The sequence below is a fragment of the Rhipicephalus microplus genome, chromosome 3 (genome assembly GCF_043290135.1).
Source record: "Rhipicephalus microplus isolate Deutch F79 chromosome 3, USDA_Rmic, whole genome shotgun sequence".
NCBI lineage: Eukaryota > Metazoa > Arthropoda > Arachnida > Ixodida > Ixodidae > Rhipicephalus > Rhipicephalus microplus.
Genome location: NC_134702.1, coordinates 158735787 through 158753066, shown reverse-complemented (window position 1 = coordinate 158753066; position 17280 = coordinate 158735787). Strand labels below are relative to the sequence as shown.

Here is a 17280-nt window from a genome sequence, read left to right as displayed (position 1 = left end):
TGCGCATACTATATAACTTCAATACTTTTATCCTGTTGGCCGAATGGCAAAGCGATCGCTCAGTCCCTCTCCGTTCTCCGGCGTGGTCTAGTAGCTAGGATATCTGGCTCTCACCCAGGAGACCCTGGTTTGATTCTTGGTGTCGGAAGTATTTTTTATCTGCTATTATCAAGTATCCAATTTACGCATGCTATGTAACTTCAATACTTTTACCCTGTTGGCCAAATGGCTAAGGGATCGCTCTGTCCCTCTCTGTTCTCCGGCATGGTCTAGTGGCTAGGATACCTGGCTCTCACCCAGGAGGCCCGGGTTCGATTCCCGGTGTCGGAAGTATTTTCTTTTATCTGCTATCATCAAGTCTCCAATTTGCGCACGCTATGTACCTTCAATACTTTTAGCCTGTTGGCCGAATCGCTAAGCGATCGCTCCGTCCTTCTCCGTTCTCCAGCATGGTCTAGTGGCTAGGATACCTGGCTTTCACCCAGGAGGCCCGGGTTCAATTCCCGGTGTTGGAAGTATTTTCTTTTATCTGCTGTCATCAAGTCTCCAATTTGCGCACGCTATGTAACTTCAATAGTTTTACCCTGTTGGCCGAATGGCTAAGCGATCGCTCCGTCCCTCTCCGTTATACAGCATGGTCTAGTGTCTAGGATACCTATGGCGCTCTCACCCAGGAGGCCCGCGTCCGATTCCTGGTGTCGGAAGTATTTTTTCATCTGCTATCATCAAGTCTCCAATTTGCGCATACTATATAACTTCAATACTTTTACCCTGTTGGCCGAATGGCGAAGCGATCGCTCAGTCCCTCTCCGTTCTCCGGCATGGTCTAGTGGCTAGGATACCTAGCTCTCACCCAGGAGGCCTGGATTCGATTCCCGGTGTCGGAAGTATTTTTTATCTGCTATTATCAAGTCTCCAATTTGCGCACGGTATGTAACTTGAATAGTTTCACCCTGTTGGCCGAATGGCTAAGCGATCGCTCCGTCCCTCTCCGTTCTCTGGCATGGTCTAGTGGCTTGGACACCTGGCTCTCACCCAGGAGGCCCGGGTACGATTCCCGGTGTCGGAAGTATTTTTTTATCTGCTATTATCAAGTATCCAATTTACGCATGCTATGTAACTTCAATACTTTTACCCTGTTGGCCAAATGGCTAAGTGATCGCTCCGTCCCTCTCTGTTCTCCGGCATGGTCTAGTGGCTAGGATACCTGGCTCTCACCCAGGAGCCCCGGGTTCGATTCCCGGTGTCGGAAGTATTTTCTTTTATCTGCTATCATCAAGTCTCCAATTTGCGCACGCTATATAACTTCAATACTTTTACCCTGTTGGCCGAATCGCTAAGCGATCGCTCCGTCCCTCTCCGTTCTCCGGCATGGTCTAGTGGCTAGGATACCAGGCTTTCACCCAGGAGGCCCGGGTTCAATTCCCGGTGTTGGAAGTATTTTCTTTTATCTGCTGTCATCAAGTCTCCAATTTGCGCACGCTATCTAACTTCAATAGTTTTACCCTGTTGGCCGAATGGCTAAGCGATCGCTCCGTCCCTCTCCGTTATACAGCTGTGAGGGATAAGGTTCGGGTAATCACGGCAACTTAAATAATCGTTGTAGAGACTGACGAAGACATTTGCAACTTGAGTTATAAGGCTTTAATGCCACAAAAAAAACGATAATGAAGCTTGGCGTGTTACATGGCAACAGCGAAGAACTGCCTTAGGTACGAGCACGACATACGTTCTCGAAAGACAAGGTCTGACGCTTAGCGTAGCCCCCACTGCACTACACAAGGTTTGAAACACTTCACCGTGTGACGTCGAAGGCAGATGAGTCGATGCGTTGCGTTGCGTCTTACGCCGACATCAGCGATGACTCAGGCATGGTCGGAGCGGAGCGTGAGGCAGAGTCGATGTGTGGCAAGCACGTCCCGGACAGCCAGTAGTAGGCCCAGGTCTGGAATACGCCCGGATCCGAGTACAACGGACCGGCGCCGGCTGCTGGATCACACGGTAGAAGGGAGCCAGGCTCGTGCGGACCACAGGCACAGGTAGGCTTCGGGACCACGACCCGACGAGCGCTTCAGCCTGCCACTGTTTCGTTCGGATTCTTCTTCTCGAACGCCCCGTCGTCGTCTTCCTCTTCTCTCTCCCCATGGCTTGGCTTGACTTTGACGACACGATTCCGCCTTTTCCTTGTCTCATCGCCATCTTCGTCGGCGTTCGGCACAGCACAAACTCACAAACATCGCGCACCAGATGAGCCTACCGCGCATATCATGACAAAAGTCCCCCCTTTCAAAAAGTTTTTTTTTCAAAAAAAGAAACTGTCCAAAGTGCGCGGGAGACAAGACTTACGACAAACAAATGTACAGAACTGTTGCACCAAGAGAATAGTCTGTATGTGAGAGTCCCTAGGCATATGGTACATTATTACATTAATGTTGTATAGCTAGCACCTACACCTGTAGCCTGCTCATATAATCAGCACCTACGTTCTCTGATCCTTTGATATGCTCAACGCGAAAGGTGTACTCTTGCAATGCGAGACTCCAGCGCAAGATCCGGCTGTTCAAATGCTTGGCTTGAGAGAGGTATCGTAGCGGTTGATGGTCAGTCTGAACGACGAAGGAGGTTCCATAAAGGAAGATATGAAATTTCGCGATCGCCCAAACTAACGCTAAACACTCTCTTTCAATTGCAGAGTATCTCTCTTCCCGGGGCATAAGTTGGCGGCTCGCATATGACACCGGGTGAAGAAGACCCTCGTGTTCCTGCATAAGCACAGCGCCTATACACCTATCAGATGCATCTGTACGTAATACGAAGGGTTTCTTTATGTCAGCAGCCTTGACTACTGGCATAGATGCTAGAGCTTGTTTGAGGGTTTCAAATGCCTCTTCTCTTTCGGTATTCCACGCTAACTTGTTCTTTTCCATCTTTCTTGTCATTTCAGTCAGTGGTTTCGCTTTCTGGGCATAGTGAGGTATGAGGTCTCGGTAATATCCCGCCAAGCCGAGAAAAGAGCGAAGCTGCTTCTTCGTTTCCGGTCTTGGGGCTTTAGCGATCTTCGCTATCGTGCTTTCTACTGGGCGGATTGTACCATCACCGAGGTGATGCCCAAGGAAGATGACAGAAGTCATTCCGATCTCACATTTTTGAGGTTTGATCCGTAGGCCTGCTTCTCGGATCCTCTGAAACAACTGTTTCAATGTCACTAGATGCTCCTCCCACGTAGCTGTGGCAATTAGAACATCGTCTATGTAATGCACTGTGTTTGGAATGCCGTGCAGTAATGTCCTCATCAATCGTGTGAATATGGCCGAGGCTGTCTTAATCCCAAAAGGCATATAGAGAAAATGGTAGTGTCCAGATTGCGTTGAAAAAGCTGTTTTCGGACGAGAACTTTCCTCTAAGGGTACTTGCCAATAGCCCTTTGTAAGATCTAACTTTGAGAAAACCGACTTCGTGCCGACTTCAGCAAACATAATGTCAGTTCTGGGTATGGGTTCAGAATCGGACACCAGAACCTCATTAATGTGACGGAAGTCAATGCACGCGCGAAAGCTGTTGTCCGGTTTCTTAACCAGGACCAAGGGTGAGTTATACGGCGAATGGGATCGTTCAATAACTCCCAACTTCAGCATATCTTGAACCTCCTTCTCTACTATTTCCTTCATTGCAAACGGCAACGGATACTGTGACGTGCTGATTGGTTTTGTTGTAGTAAGCTCTAGCCGGCACTCTAGGAGGTTCGTCTTCCCAGGAACTTCGGAAAATATGTCTCGGAATTCCTCCAAGAGATTGCACATATCATCGCGTTGTGCTTCGTCTAAATTACTTCCGAGTGTGACCGACTCAATACCTTTCCCTTCATTTACTTTAAATGTAGGGAGGGGTGAATCCGATTCTCCTTCTTCGACTACAACGAACGATGAAGCTTGACTAGTGACTTGTGGTTGACGTTCTTCGTAGCGCTTGAGCATGTTTATGTGAAACATTTTCGTGGTGTGCCCAAGGTCCAACCAATAGTCGTGGTCATTCTTTTTTTCTGTAACCGGAAATGGCCCCTTCCAGTGCATAAGAAGCTTGTTTTCCTTGGTTGGGAGCAATATAAGAGCCCGGTCACCAACTTTGAGCTGTCGGGTTTTGGAGGTTCGGTCATAATACTTCTTTTGCGAGTGTTGAGCTCGGGAGAGATTCTCTTGAGCCAGCTTCAAGGTGCGTTCAAGACGTTCTCTCAGATCAAGCACGTATCCGTAAGTAGTCTTGGTATCTTCCTCTAGGTCTTCCCCTGTCCAGAGTTCCTTCAGTATATCCAGGGGTCCTCGGACGTGCCGGCCGTAGATCAGTTCAAACGGCGAGAAGCCCATACTGGCCTGAGGTACTTTTTTATTTTTTTTATTTAAATACCCTAAAGGCCCCGAGAGGCATTACATAGGGGGGGATACTGTTAAAAACAAGATATACATCAATTCATATAAAAGGAACGCACACAGCGATCAGACATAACTAGGTAAGAGGTACATTATAAGACAAGGATGTAACACATGGCTCATTTCACATCTCCAGTACATTTCAATTCCAGGAAAATTCATGACACTAGTTCTTCATCGTTTCGCTGGTACACGAGATATAACAACAGGGTAAGATATAGTAGCAGTAGACATATTACACATCAAGATATGTACGAAGCACAGATTGGAAAGCAGACGGATCATTTATCATCGCAATCTCGCTGGGAAGCTCGTTCCACTCGGTTACAGATAACACAAAAGGGGAATTTTGGTACTTTTTGGTCTTTGCAAATATGGACGACACTTTACGAGCATGGTCAGTGCGATTGGACACATAATGGGCCGGAAAAATATGAGCGCATGAAAAAGGTGTAATACCATGATACAGAGAGTGAAAAAAGGTCAAGCGGAAGAATTTACGACGAGTGTTAAGTTCTGGAAGATTAAGAATCTGTTTTAATGCTGAGACACTTTGGTATGGCGAGTACGAGTGCAAAATGAAGCGGGCAGCCTTGTTTTGAATAGATTCAATACAGTCGGACAGTATAGCTGTGTGAGGGTGCCAAATAATTGAAGCATAATCGAGCGTTGCGCGGATGAGGGAAGTGTAAGCGCGAAGTCTAGTTTCATGGTTTGCGAGATATAAACGGCGCTTAAGAAAGCCAAGTTTTTTTAGTGCCTTGTTTCTTACGTGTTCAATATGCATGGCCCAGTTTAAATCAGGAGTAAATATCACGCCAAGATATTTGAAAGAAAAGGTTCGTTTTATATCCAAACTGCATAACGTGTATCGATTTAATGGAGTATTTGGATTCGAAGAAAATGACATGACCTTTGTTTTATCAGTATTAATTTCCATTTTCCATGTGTGGCACCATTTAGCCAGGGTATTTAGATCATTTTGCAAAATAGCTACGTCATCAGTGCATGTGATCTGTCTATAAATTATACAGTCATCGGCAAACAGTCGAATTGTTGAAGTTATATTGTTCGCAATGTCAATAATATATATCAGGAATAGTAAAGGCCCTAAAACTGATCTCTGAGGTACTCCTGACCTAACGACACAGGAATTGGAAAGATTATTATTTATATTTACTTTTTGAGAGCGACCAGATAGAAATTCCTGAATCCAGCGGGTAGTTTTTATGTCTAACTTTAGGCAGTTTATTTTTTGGATGAGCCGTATGTGGGGAACACGGTCGAAGGCTTTAGAAAAGTCGATAAATACAGCATCTGTGTAAACCGATTTGTGCAAAGAGTCATGTAAATCCGTAGATAATTCAAATAACTGTGTCAGGCAAGACCGCTTGTACCTGAACCCATGTTGATTTTCGAATAACACTTTATTAGTATTAAGATGTCTCATTATGTGGGAGTAAATTATATGTTCGAGGAGTTTACAACAAACTGATGTGAGTGAAATCGGGCGGTAGTTTTTTGGACTTGACGGATCACCAGATTTATAAATGGGTATAACGTGACCAGATTTCCAATCGTCAGGGACGCACCCAGAATCAAGCGATTGCTGAAAAATTAAGGACAATAAAAACGATGATACGTGACTAGTTAATTTCAGTAGTTTTGAGCTGATGCCGTCAGGTCCAGGGCTGGACCGAAGCGGAAGTCTAGCAATTGCACGTGATACACCTACTTCCGTTACGATAAAGGGCTCGCTTGGGCAAGTAATTGGAATAGGAGTGACGGAACAGGACTCGTCAAGAGGTGGTTCGTCTGTAAAAACTTCGCTAAAGACATTGTTTAAAACCTCAGCACAATCAGAGGTGGGTACAATCGACCCATTTGCGTCTTTTAATGTTATTATGGTGTCCGTATCTTTAGGGTTAAGAACTCGCCAAAACTTTTTCGGATCGGATTTTAACAGATTCGGCAGCGTATCATTGAAATAATAATCCTTAGCTTCTTTAATAGCTTTTTCTGACTCCCGAGCTAGTTCTTTATACTTATTCCAAGTGCGGTGACTGTTAATTTGCGAAGCCTTTTTGTACGCTCTTTTCTTTTTGTTTAGGCAACTTTTGACCTTCTTTGAAAACCAGGGAGCACTTGTTTGTGATGGGAAGGAAACCACAGGAATGCACGTATTTTCAATTTTTTTAAGGAAGTCCCGATATATTATCCAGTTTTCATTTGTTGTACGATTGCTAAATTCGTTCAGAAAATAACACAAAAACTCGGTTAACATGCAATTGATTTTTTCAATATCTGCTTTTTTTAATTTAGTATGCGTTTAGGCGTTATTTTCTTGTTAAGGAGAGGCAGAGGGTGGGAACAGTGTACTACTCTGTGGTCACTAATTTCATCAAGGACTTGGACTACAACGTTTGTCGGATTGTTTGTAAAAATTAAGTCGAGGATGTGATGGCCGCGCGTCGGTGCAGTTACCATTTGAGTTAGGTGAAATAGTTGCAAGGTACGAAGGAAGCGAGATATTTCAAGTCCGACAGATATTGATAGCGAAGATGGTGTGACCCAGTTAATGGAGGGGTAATTGAAATCACCGCCAAGCAGCAAGACACACTGAGGAAATACTTCTCGATAGGCGAATAACAGAGGCGCAAGAAATCGGTCCCATGACTTCGGCTTCTCTTGGCACAACTTGCGCAACATCTGTTTCAAAGTGCCGTTGAACCTTTCGACCAAGCCATTGCATATCGGGTGGTAAGGCGTCGAGCTCAAATGTCGAATAGCAAGCAGAGCATTCACCTCTTCCATCAGGCCTGACGTGAAGCAGGATGCTTGATCACAGAGGATCTCCCGTGGAAATCCTATTCGAGAGAACATCTCCAGTAGTCCATCTGCTACTGTTGCCGAATCAATTGCGGGCAAAGCCACCGCGTCCGGGTACCGAGTGGCGAAATCCACAAGGGTAAGAATGTACCGATTACCCTTCTTTGAAATCGGCGTCAGAGGTCTAATGATATCAACGGCCACACGTTCGAATGGCGTGTCAATCAAAGGCATTCGTCCAAGAGGCGTCTTGCCTACTTTGCCTTTGGGATATGTCCTTTGGCATGCGTCGCATGATTTTACGAATCTTCGTACCTCCTCCTGTACACCGGGCCAATAAAACGACTCCAAAACTCGGTCCTTCGTCTTCTTGATATCCTGGTGACCAGATATCGGTGATTCATGTGCCAAGTGCAACACATGGACACGCAACGCCTTTGGAACCACCGCTTGTTGAACTGATTTACCCGGAGTCAAGTGGTAAACGCGGTACAAGATTCCTTTCTCGAACATAAATGAGTGGTATGTGGCTCCTTTGCCGCAGATGAGGGTGTCGACTTTCGCCCTACAAACATCCAGCGACCGGTCTTCCTCTTGTTTTTGGCGAAATGACTCCTGTGTCACCTCTAAGTTTCCAAATTTAGCAGTCGTGAGCTTCCGGCGATGTCCTTTGCTTGAAACACCAACCATGACTGTGCAATTCGTCCCGCATCCATCCTTGGATTTCTCTTCAGAATTCAATGCCTGATTAGTTTCCGACTTCAGGCTCGCTGACTCCTTCCACGTTGAGTCGGGGTCATTAGCGTCACGGGCGCCGGGAACATTTCCTACGATGACATCGTAAAGTGGCGACGTCATGCATTTGACTATCGCTTTTCCGGTGAAATAGGGCGATAGAATCCGTACTTCTGCTTCCGGTACCTCGATGCAACTACCATCGGCCAATAAAATAGTGGCGGTAGTACCCGTCAGCGCATCATCGGGAACGAGGGAACGTCGCACGACCAGGGTGTTGCTTCCAGTATCCCTCAAGACTGATACAGTATGTCCAAACACTTCTCCCTGTAACACCGGCAAGTTTCGTGTAGCTGTTTCGGTGCGCATTCGGAGTGCACTAGCAACATATTCATCTTGTGATGAATCATCGGCACATCGGGGCGTCTCGGACTTCTGGTCAGTAGACACGATGCAAGATGTCATTTTCTTTGACCCGCTGTTGCTTGGGCATGCTCTTGCATCGTGGCCGGGCTTCCGACAGTGCCCACAGAAGACTCGTTGGGGTTTCGTGCGGCAATCAGATGCTCTGTGGCCGGGTCGATCACAGACGAAACATCTAAGAGGAGGCTGGGTATAAATAAATCCTTCTTGCTCCATGGGAATGTTGTTTGCAGACTTGGTACGAAATACCAACAAGTTTGTTTGCCGCTGGGCTTCCAAGAAGGTATCAGCTGCTTCTGCCATTTCTTTTACCGTCCTGCATTTCTTCTCCCTTAGAAAAAGTGCCAGGCGATCGTGGCAGTTATTCAGAAACTGCTCAGCTACAATGAGGTTGCGCACGGATGCAAAGTCCTCGTCCGTTTCCGACATTTCCAGCCATCTATCGAAGTAACTCTGTAATCTCGTGGCGTACTGTTTACCAGTTTCGCCGTCTTCAGGCTTGCTTTGCCGAAACTTTTCGCGATAGCCTTCGGCTGTGAAACGAAACCTCTGGAGCAAGGCCATTTTCGTACTCTGGTAATCCATTGAGTCTTCTGGCGACAGACGACCGAAGACTTTCAATGCTTCCCCACTGAGGCATAAACTAAGCGCTGTCGCCCACTTCTCCTCAGGCCACTCTTGACCAACTGCTACGCGTTCGAACCTCTTGAGATACGCATCGAGATCGTCACGCCCCTCGTCAAACACTGGAATCAGGTTGTGAGGATTGATCAAGCACGGGCGGCTTTGACTCCTCTCAGGTTCGCGGTCCCGCGCTGTTGGCTCTCGGCTACCTTCAACCTCAGCTAGTCGAATTCGCAGTTGAAGAGTTCTCTCTTCTATCTCCAAACGTTCCTTCGCCGCCTGCCTTTCCGCGGAACGCTCTTCACGCGCTTGCACAGATTCTTCATGAGCCCGCTCTAACCGCGCGTCTACCCACGTCTTTAGCTCGGCTCCTTGAAGCCCCATGCGTTCCGCTAGCGTTATAAGCTCTTGCTCACTCATCTTCCCTACAGATTTCAACCCAGTGCAAACGGCTTCGTCCTGTCGCGCGGACGCCAATTGTGAGGAATAAGGTTCGGGTAATCACGGTAACTTAAATAATCGTTGTCGAGACTGACGAAGACATTTGCAACTTGAGTTATAAGGCTTTAATGCCACAAAAAAAAACGATAATGAAGCTTGGCGTGTTACATGGCAACAGCGAAGAACTGCCTTAGGTACGAGCACGACATACGTTCTCGAAAGACAAGGTCTGACGCTTAGCGTAGTCCCCCACTGCACTACACAAGGTTTGAAACACTTCACCGTGTGACGTCGAAGGCAGATGAGTCGATGCGTTGCGTTGCGTCTTACGCCGACATCAGCGATGACTCAGGCATGGTCGGAGCGGAGCGTGAGGCAGAGTCGATGTGTGGCAAGCACGTCCCGGACAGCCAGTAGTAGGCCCAGGTCTGGAATACGCCCGGATCCGAGTACAACGGACCGGCGCCGGCTGCTGGATCACACGGTAGAAGGGAGCCAGGCTCGTGCGGACCACAGGCACAGGTAGGCTTCGGGACCACGACCCGACGAGCGCTTCAGCCTGCCACTGTTTCGTTCGGATTCTTCTTCTCGAACGCCCCGTCGTCGTCTTCCTCTTCTCTCTCCCCATGGCTTGGCTTGACTTTGACGACACGATTCCGCCTTTTCCTTGTCTCATCGTCATCTTCGTCGGCGTACGGCACAGCACAAACTCACAAACATCGCGCACCAGATGAACCTACCGCGCATATCATGACAACAGCATGGTCTAGTGTCTAGGATACCTGTGGCGCTCTCACCCAGGAGGCCCGGGTACGATTCCCGGTGTCGGAAGTATTTTTATCTGCTATTATCAAGTATCCAATTTACGCACGCTATGTAACTTCAATACTTTTACCCTGTTGGCCAAATGGCTAAGTGATCGCTCCGTCCCTCTCCGTTCTCCGGCATGGTCTAGTGGCTAGGATACCTGGCTCTCACCCAGGAGGCCCGGGTTCGATTCCCGGTGTCGGAAGTATTTTCTTTTATCTGCTATCATCAAGTTTCCAATTTGCGCACGCTATGTAACTTCAATACTTTTACCCTGTTGGCCGAATCGATAAGCGATCGCTCCGTCCCTCTCCGTTCTCCGGCATGGTCTAGTGGCTAGGATACCTGGCTTTCACCCAGGAGGCCCGGGTTCGATTCCCGGTGTCGGAAATATTTTCTTTTAACTGCTGTCATCAAGTCTCCAATTTGCGCACGCTATGTAACTTCAATAGTTTTACCCTGTTGGCCGAATGGCTAAGTGATCGCTCCGTCCCTCTCCGTTCTACAGCATGGTCTAGTGTCTAGGATACCTGGATTTCACCCAGGAGGCCCGGGTTCGATTCCCGGTGTCGGAAGTTTTTTATTTTATCTGCTGTCATCAAGTCTCCAATTTGCGCACGCTATGTAACTTCAATAGATTTACCCTGTTGGCCGAATGGCTAAGCGATCGCTCCGTCTCTCTCCGTTCTACAGCATGGTCTAGTGTCTAGGATACCTATGGCGCTCTCACCCAGGAAGCCCGCGTCCGATTCCCGGTGTCGGAAGTATTTTTTCATCTGCTATCATCAAGTCTCCAATTTGCGCATGCTATATAACTTCAATACTTTTACCCTGTTGGCCGAATGGCTAAGCGATCGCTCTGTCCCTCTCCGTTCTCCGGCATGGTCTAGTGGCTTGGATACCTGGCTCTCACCCAGGAGGCCCGCGTGCGATTCCCGGTATCGGAAGTATTTTTTTATCTGCTATCATCAAGTCTCCAATTTGCGCATACTATATAACTTCAATACTTTTACCCTGTTGGCCGAATGGCTAAGCGATCGCTCAGTCCCTCTCCGTTCTCCGGCATGGTCTAGTGGCTAGGATACCTAGCTCTCACCCAGGAGGCCTGGATTCGATTCCTGGTGTCGGAAGTATTTTTTATCTGCTATTATCAAGTATCCAATTTACGCACGCTATGTAACTTCAATACTTTTACCCTGTTGGCCGAATGGCTAAGCGATCGCTCCGTCTCTCTACGTTCTCTGGCATGGTCTAGTGGCTTGGACACCTGGCTCTCACCCAGGAGGCCCGGGTACGATTCCCGGTGTCGGAAGTATTTTTATCTGCTATTATCAAGTATCCAATTTACGCACGCTATGTAACTTCAATACTTTTACCCTGTTGGCCAAATGGCTAAGCGATCGCTCCGTCCTTCTTCGTTCTCCGGCATGGTCTAGTGGCTAGGATACCTGGCTTTCACCCAGGAGGCCCGGGTTCGATTCCCGGTGTCGGAAGTATTTTTTTATCTGCTGTCATCAAGTCTCCAATTTGCGCACGGTATGTAACTTGAATAGTTTCACCCTGTTGGCCGAATGGCTAAGCGATCGCTCCGTCCCTCTACGTTCTCTGGCATGGTCTAGTGGCTTGGACACCTGGCTCTCACCCAGGAAGCCCGGGTACGATTCCCGGTGTCGGAAGTATTTTTTATCTGCTATTATCAAGTATCCAATTTACGCACGCTATGTAACTTCAATACTTTTACCCTGTTGGCCAAATGGCTAAGTGATCGCTCCGTCCTTCTCCGTTCTGCGGCATGGTCTAGTGGCGAGGATACCTGGCTTTCACCCAGGAGGCCCGGGTTCGATTCCCGGTGTCGGAAGTATTTTCTTTTATCTGCTGTCATCAAGTCTCCAATTTGCGCACGCTATGTAACTTCAATAGTTTTACCCTGTTGGCCGAATGGCTAAGCGATCGCTCCGTCCCTCTCCGTTCTACAGCATGATCTAGTGTCTAGGCTACCTATGGCGCTCTCACCCAGGAGGCCCGCGTCTGATTCCCGGTGTCGGAAGTATTTTTTCATCTGCTATCATCAAGTCTCCAATTTGCGCATGCTATATAACTTCAATACTTTTACGCTGTTGGCCGAATGGCTAAGCGATCGCTCTGTCCCTCTCCGTTCTCTGGCATGGTCTAGTGGCTAGGATACCTAGCTCTCACCCAGGAGGCCTGGATTCGATTCTCGGTGTCGGAAGTATTTTCTTTTATCTGCTGTCTTCAAGCCTCCAATTTGCGCATGCTTTGTAACTTTAATACTTTTACCCTGTTGGCCGAATATCTAAGCGATCGCTCCATCCCTCTCCGTTCTCCGGCGTGGTCTAGTGGCTAGGATATCTGGCTCTCACCCAGGAGACCCTGGTTCGATTCTTGGTGTCGGAAGTATTTTTTTATCTGCTGTCATCAAGTCTCCAATTTGCGCACGGTATGTAACTTGAATAGTTTCACCCTGTTGGCCGAATGGCTAAGCGATCGCTCCGTCCCTCTCCGTTCTCTGGCATGGTCTAGTGGCTTGGACACCTGGCTCTCACCCAGGAGGCCCGGGTACGATTCCCGGTTTCGGAAGTATTTTTTATCTGCTATTATCAAGTATCCAATTTACGCACGCTATGTAACTTCAATACTTTTACCCTGTTGGCCAAATGGCTAAGTGATCGCTCCGTCCCTCTCCGTTCTCCGGCATGGTCTAGTGGCTAGGATACCTGGCTCTCACCCCGAAGGCCCGGGTTCGATTCCCGGTGTCGGAAGTATTTTCTTTTATCTGCTATCATCAAGTCTCCAATTTGCGCACGCTATGTAACTTCAATACTTTTACCCTGTTGGCCGAATCGCTAAGCGATCGCTCCGTCCTTCTCCGTTCTCCGGCATGGTCTAGTGTTTAGGATACCTCTGGCGCTCTCAATCAGGAGGCCCGCGTCCGATTCCCGGTGTCGGAAGTATTTTTTTATCTGCTATCATCAAGTCTCCAATTTGCCATGCTATATAACTTGAATAGTTTCACCCTGTTAGCCGAATGGCTAAGCGATCGCTCCGTCCCTCTCTGTTCTCTGGCATGGTCTAGTGGCTTGGATACCTGGCTCTCACCCAGGAGGCCCGGGTACGATTCCCGGTGTCGGAAGTATTTTTTATCTGCTATTATCAAGTCTCCAATTTGCGCACGCTATGTAACTTCAATACTTTTACCCTGTTGCCCGACTGGCTAAGCGATCTTTCCGTTACTCTCCGTTCTCCGGCATGGTCAAGTGTCTAGGATACCTGGCTCTCACCCAGGAGGCCCGGTTGCGATTCCCGGTGTCGGAGGTATTTTCTTTTATATGCTATCATCAAGTCTCCAATTTGCGCATGGTATGTAACTTCAATAGTTTTACCGTGTTGGTCAAATGGTTAAGCGATCGCTCCGTCCCTTTGCGTTCTCGGGCGTGGTCTAGTGGCTAGGATATCTGGCTCTCACCCAGGAGACCCGGGTTCGTTTCGCGGTGTCGGAAGTATTTTCTTTTATCTGCTATCATCAAGTCTCCAAATTGCCCACGCTGTATAACTGCAATACTTTTACCCTGTTGGTCGAATGGCTAAGCGATCGCTCCGGCCCTCTCCGTTCTCCGGCATGGTCTAGTGGCTAGGATACCTGGCTCTCACCCAGGAGGCCCGGTTTCAATTCCCGGTGTCAGAAGTATTTTTTTATCTGCTGTCATCAAGTCTCCGATTTGCGCACGCTATGTAACTTCAATAGTTTTACCCTGTTGGCCGAATGGCTAAGCGATCGCTCCGTCCCTCTCCATTTACAGCATGGTCTAGTGTCTAGGATACCTACGGCGCTCTCACCCAGGAGGCCCGCGTGCGATTCCCGGTGTCGGAAGTATTTTATCTGCTATCATCAAGTCTCCAATTTGCGCATACGATATAACTTCAATACTTTTACCCTGTTGGCCGAATGGCTAAGCGATCGCTCAGTCCCTCTCCGTTCTCCGGCATGGTCTAGTGGCTAGGATAACTAGCTCTCACCCAGGAGGCCTGGATTCGATTCCCGGTGTCGGAAGTATTTTCTTTTATTTGCTGTCTTCAAGCCTCCAATTTGCGCATGCTTTGTAACTTCAATACTTTTACCCTGTTGGCCGAATATCTAAGCGATCGCTCCGTCCTTCTCTGTTCTCCGGCGTGGTCTAGTGGCTAGTATATCTGGCTCTCACCCAGGAGACCCTGGTTCGATTCTTGGTGTCGGAAGTATTTTTTATCTGCTGTCATCAAGTCTCCAATTTGCGCACGGTATGTAACTTGAATAGTTTCACCCTGTTGGCCGAATGGCTAAGCGATCGCTCCGTCCCTCTCCGTTCTCTGGCATGGTCTAGTGGCTTGGATACCTGGCTCTCACCCAGGAGGCCCGGGTACGATTCCCGGTGTCGGAAGTATTTTTTATCTGCTATTATCAAGTATCCAATTTACGCACGGTATGTAACTTCAATACTTTTACCCTGTTGGCCAAATGGCTAAGCGATCGCTCCGTCCCTCTCCTTTCTCCGGCATGGTCTTGTGGCTAGGATACCTGGCTCTCACCAAGGAGGCCCGGGTTCGATTCCCGGTGTCGGAAGTATTTTCTTTTATCTGCTATCATCAAGTCTCCAATTTGCGCACGCTATGTAACTTCAATACTTTTACCCTGTTGGCCGAATCGCTAAGCGATCGCTGCGTCCCTCTTCGTTCTCCGGCATGGTCTAGTGGCTAGGATACTTGGCTTTCACCCAGGAGGCCCGGGTTCGATTCCCGGTGTCGGAAATATTTTCTTTTATCTGCTGTTACCAAGTCTCTAATTTGCGCACGCTATGTAACTTTAATAGTTTTACCCTATTGGCCGTATGGCTAAGCGATCGCTCCGTCCCTCTCCGTTCTACAGCATGGTCTAGTGTCTAGGATACCTATGGCGCTCTCACCCAGGAGGCCCGCGTGCGATTCCCGGTATAGGAAGTATTTTTTTATCTGCTATCATCAAGTTTCCAATTTGCGCACGCTATGTAACTTCAATACTTTTACCCTGTTGGCCGAATCGCTAAGCGATCGCTCCGTCCCTCTCTGTTCTCCGGCATGGTCTAGTGGCTAGGATACCTGGCTTTCACCCAGGAGGCCCGGGTTCGATTCCCGGTGTCGGAAATATTTTCTTTTATCTGCTGTCATCAAGTCTCCAATTTGCGCACGCTATGTAACTTCAATAGTTTTACCCTGTTGGCCGAATGGCTAAGTGATCGCTCCGTCCCTCTCCGTTCTACAGCATGGTCTAGTGTCTAGGATACCTGGATTTCACCCAGGAGGCCCGGGTTCGATTCCCGGTGTCGGAAGTATTTTTTCATCTGCTATCATCAAGTCTCCAATTTGCGCATGCTATATAACTTCAATACTTTTACCCTGTTGGCATAATGGCTAAGCGATCGCTCTGTCCCTCTCCGTTCTCCGGCATGGTGTAGTGGCTTGGATACCTGGCTCTCACCCAGGAGGCCCGCGTGCGATTCCCGGTATCGGAAGTATTTTTTCCTCTGCTATCATCAAGTCTCCAGTTTGCGCATGCTATATAACTTCAATACTTTTACCCTGTTGGCCGAATGGCTAAGCGATCGCTCTGTCCCTCTCCGTTCTCCGGCATGGTGTAGTGGCTTGGATACCTGGCTCTCACCCAGGAGGCCCGCGTGCGATTCCCGGTATCGGAAGTATTTTTTTATCTGCTATCATCAAGTCTCCAATTTGCGCATACTATATAACTTCAATACTTTTACCCTGTTGGCCGAATGGCTAAGCGATCGCTCAGTCCCTCTCCGTTCTCCGGCATGGTCTAGTGGCTAGGATACCTAGCTCTCACCCAGGAGGCCTGGATTCGATTCCCGGTGTCGGAAGTATTTTTTATCTGCTATTATCAAGTATCCAATTTACGCACGCTATGTAACTTCAATACTTTTACCCTGTTGGCCGAATGGCTAAGCGATCGCTCCGTCCCTCTACGTTCTCTGGCATGGTCTAGTGGCTTGGACACCTGGCTCTCACCCAGGAGGCCCGGGTACGATTCCCGGTGTCGGAAGTATTTTTATCTGCTATTATCAAGTATCCAATTTACGCACGCTATGTAACTTCAATACTTTTACCCTGTTGGCCAAATGGCTAAGCGATCGCTCCGTCCCTCTCCGTTCTCCGGCATGGTCTAGTGGCTAGGATACCTAGCTCTCACCCAGGAGGCCTGGATTCGATTCCCGGTGTCGGCAGTTTTTTGTATCTGCTATTATCAAGTATCCAATTTACGCACGCTATGTAACTTCAATACTTTTACCCTGTTGGCCAAATGGCTAAGTGATCGCTCCGTCCTTCTCCGTTCTGCGGCATGGTCTAGTGGCTAGAATACCTGGCTTTCACCCAGGAGGCCCGGGTTCGATTCCCGGTGTCGGAAGTATTTTCTTTTATCTGCTGTCATCAAGTCTCCAATTTGCGGACGCTATGTAACTTCAATAGTTTTACCCTGTTGGCCGAATGGCTAAGCGATCGCTCCGTCCCTCTCCGTTCTACAGCATGATCTAGTGTCTAGGCTACCTATGGCGCTCTCACCCAGGAGGCCCGCGTCTGATTCCCGGTGTCGGAAGTATTTTTTCATCTGCTATCATCAAGTCTCCAATTTGCGCATGCTATATAACTTCAATACTCTTACGCTGTTGGCCGAATGGCTAAGCGATCGCTCTGTCCCTCTCCGTTCTCCGGCATGGTCTAGTGGCTTGGATACCTGGCTCTCACCCAGGAGGCCCGCGTGCGATTCCCGGTGTCGGAAGTATTTTTTTACCTGCTATCATCAAGTCTCCAATTTGCGCATACAATATAACTTCAATACTTTTACCCTGTTGGCCGAATGGCAAAGCGATCGCTCAGTCCCTCTCCGTTCTCTGGCATGGTCTAGTGGCTAGGATACCTAGCTCTCACCCAGGAGGCCTGGATTCGATTC

The 17280-nt window shown here is 48.2% G+C and overlaps 23 non-coding genes across 23 annotated transcripts; all 23 read left to right on the top strand.

Moving 5' to 3' along the window:
- Window positions 1-258: 258 nt before the first annotated feature.
- Window positions 259-330, top strand: TRNAE-CUC (transfer RNA glutamic acid (anticodon CUC)). Its single transcript has one exon. It is a non-coding gene; the product is annotated as a tRNA-Glu (tRNA).
- A 113-nt stretch (window positions 331-443) lies between these two features.
- Window positions 444-515, top strand: TRNAE-UUC (transfer RNA glutamic acid (anticodon UUC)). The gene has a single exon. It is a non-coding gene; the product is annotated as a tRNA-Glu (tRNA).
- A 300-nt stretch (window positions 516-815) lies between these two features.
- TRNAE-CUC (transfer RNA glutamic acid (anticodon CUC)) lies at window positions 816-887 on the top strand. Its single transcript has one exon. It is a non-coding gene; the product is annotated as a tRNA-Glu (tRNA).
- Window positions 888-997: 110 nt separating this feature from the next.
- Window positions 998-1069, top strand: TRNAE-CUC (transfer RNA glutamic acid (anticodon CUC)). Its single transcript has one exon. It is a non-coding gene; the product is annotated as a tRNA-Glu (tRNA).
- A 111-nt stretch (window positions 1070-1180) lies between these two features.
- On the top strand, window positions 1181-1252 carry TRNAE-CUC (transfer RNA glutamic acid (anticodon CUC)). Its single transcript has one exon. It is a non-coding gene; the product is annotated as a tRNA-Glu (tRNA).
- A 113-nt stretch (window positions 1253-1365) lies between these two features.
- TRNAE-UUC (transfer RNA glutamic acid (anticodon UUC)) lies at window positions 1366-1437 on the top strand. Its single transcript has one exon. It is a non-coding gene; the product is annotated as a tRNA-Glu (tRNA).
- An 8979-nt stretch (window positions 1438-10416) lies between these two features.
- TRNAE-CUC (transfer RNA glutamic acid (anticodon CUC)) lies at window positions 10417-10488 on the top strand. The gene has a single exon. It is a non-coding gene; the product is annotated as a tRNA-Glu (tRNA).
- A 113-nt stretch (window positions 10489-10601) lies between these two features.
- Window positions 10602-10673, top strand: TRNAE-UUC (transfer RNA glutamic acid (anticodon UUC)). Its single transcript has one exon. It is a non-coding gene; the product is annotated as a tRNA-Glu (tRNA).
- An 850-nt stretch (window positions 10674-11523) lies between these two features.
- On the top strand, window positions 11524-11595 carry TRNAE-CUC (transfer RNA glutamic acid (anticodon CUC)). Its single transcript has one exon. It is a non-coding gene; the product is annotated as a tRNA-Glu (tRNA).
- A 109-nt stretch (window positions 11596-11704) lies between these two features.
- On the top strand, window positions 11705-11776 carry TRNAE-UUC (transfer RNA glutamic acid (anticodon UUC)). The gene has a single exon. It is a non-coding gene; the product is annotated as a tRNA-Glu (tRNA).
- Window positions 11777-11887: 111 nt separating this feature from the next.
- On the top strand, window positions 11888-11959 carry TRNAE-CUC (transfer RNA glutamic acid (anticodon CUC)). Its single transcript has one exon. It is a non-coding gene; the product is annotated as a tRNA-Glu (tRNA).
- A 110-nt stretch (window positions 11960-12069) lies between these two features.
- Window positions 12070-12141, top strand: TRNAE-UUC (transfer RNA glutamic acid (anticodon UUC)). The gene has a single exon. It is a non-coding gene; the product is annotated as a tRNA-Glu (tRNA).
- A 485-nt stretch (window positions 12142-12626) lies between these two features.
- TRNAE-CUC (transfer RNA glutamic acid (anticodon CUC)) lies at window positions 12627-12698 on the top strand. The gene has a single exon. It is a non-coding gene; the product is annotated as a tRNA-Glu (tRNA).
- Window positions 12699-12991: 293 nt separating this feature from the next.
- Window positions 12992-13063, top strand: TRNAE-CUC (transfer RNA glutamic acid (anticodon CUC)). Its single transcript has one exon. It is a non-coding gene; the product is annotated as a tRNA-Glu (tRNA).
- Window positions 13064-13362: 299 nt separating this feature from the next.
- TRNAE-CUC (transfer RNA glutamic acid (anticodon CUC)) lies at window positions 13363-13434 on the top strand. The gene has a single exon. It is a non-coding gene; the product is annotated as a tRNA-Glu (tRNA).
- Window positions 13435-13914: 480 nt separating this feature from the next.
- TRNAE-CUC (transfer RNA glutamic acid (anticodon CUC)) lies at window positions 13915-13986 on the top strand. Its single transcript has one exon. It is a non-coding gene; the product is annotated as a tRNA-Glu (tRNA).
- Window positions 13987-14647: 661 nt separating this feature from the next.
- TRNAE-CUC (transfer RNA glutamic acid (anticodon CUC)) lies at window positions 14648-14719 on the top strand. Its single transcript has one exon. It is a non-coding gene; the product is annotated as a tRNA-Glu (tRNA).
- Window positions 14720-14829: 110 nt separating this feature from the next.
- On the top strand, window positions 14830-14901 carry TRNAE-CUC (transfer RNA glutamic acid (anticodon CUC)). Its single transcript has one exon. It is a non-coding gene; the product is annotated as a tRNA-Glu (tRNA).
- A 113-nt stretch (window positions 14902-15014) lies between these two features.
- Window positions 15015-15086, top strand: TRNAE-UUC (transfer RNA glutamic acid (anticodon UUC)). The gene has a single exon. It is a non-coding gene; the product is annotated as a tRNA-Glu (tRNA).
- Window positions 15087-15386: 300 nt separating this feature from the next.
- Window positions 15387-15458, top strand: TRNAE-UUC (transfer RNA glutamic acid (anticodon UUC)). The gene has a single exon. It is a non-coding gene; the product is annotated as a tRNA-Glu (tRNA).
- Window positions 15459-16120: 662 nt separating this feature from the next.
- TRNAE-CUC (transfer RNA glutamic acid (anticodon CUC)) lies at window positions 16121-16192 on the top strand. Its single transcript has one exon. It is a non-coding gene; the product is annotated as a tRNA-Glu (tRNA).
- A 110-nt stretch (window positions 16193-16302) lies between these two features.
- On the top strand, window positions 16303-16374 carry TRNAE-CUC (transfer RNA glutamic acid (anticodon CUC)). The gene has a single exon. It is a non-coding gene; the product is annotated as a tRNA-Glu (tRNA).
- A 291-nt stretch (window positions 16375-16665) lies between these two features.
- Window positions 16666-16737, top strand: TRNAE-UUC (transfer RNA glutamic acid (anticodon UUC)). Its single transcript has one exon. It is a non-coding gene; the product is annotated as a tRNA-Glu (tRNA).
- The last annotated feature ends 543 nt before the right edge of the window (window positions 16738-17280 follow it).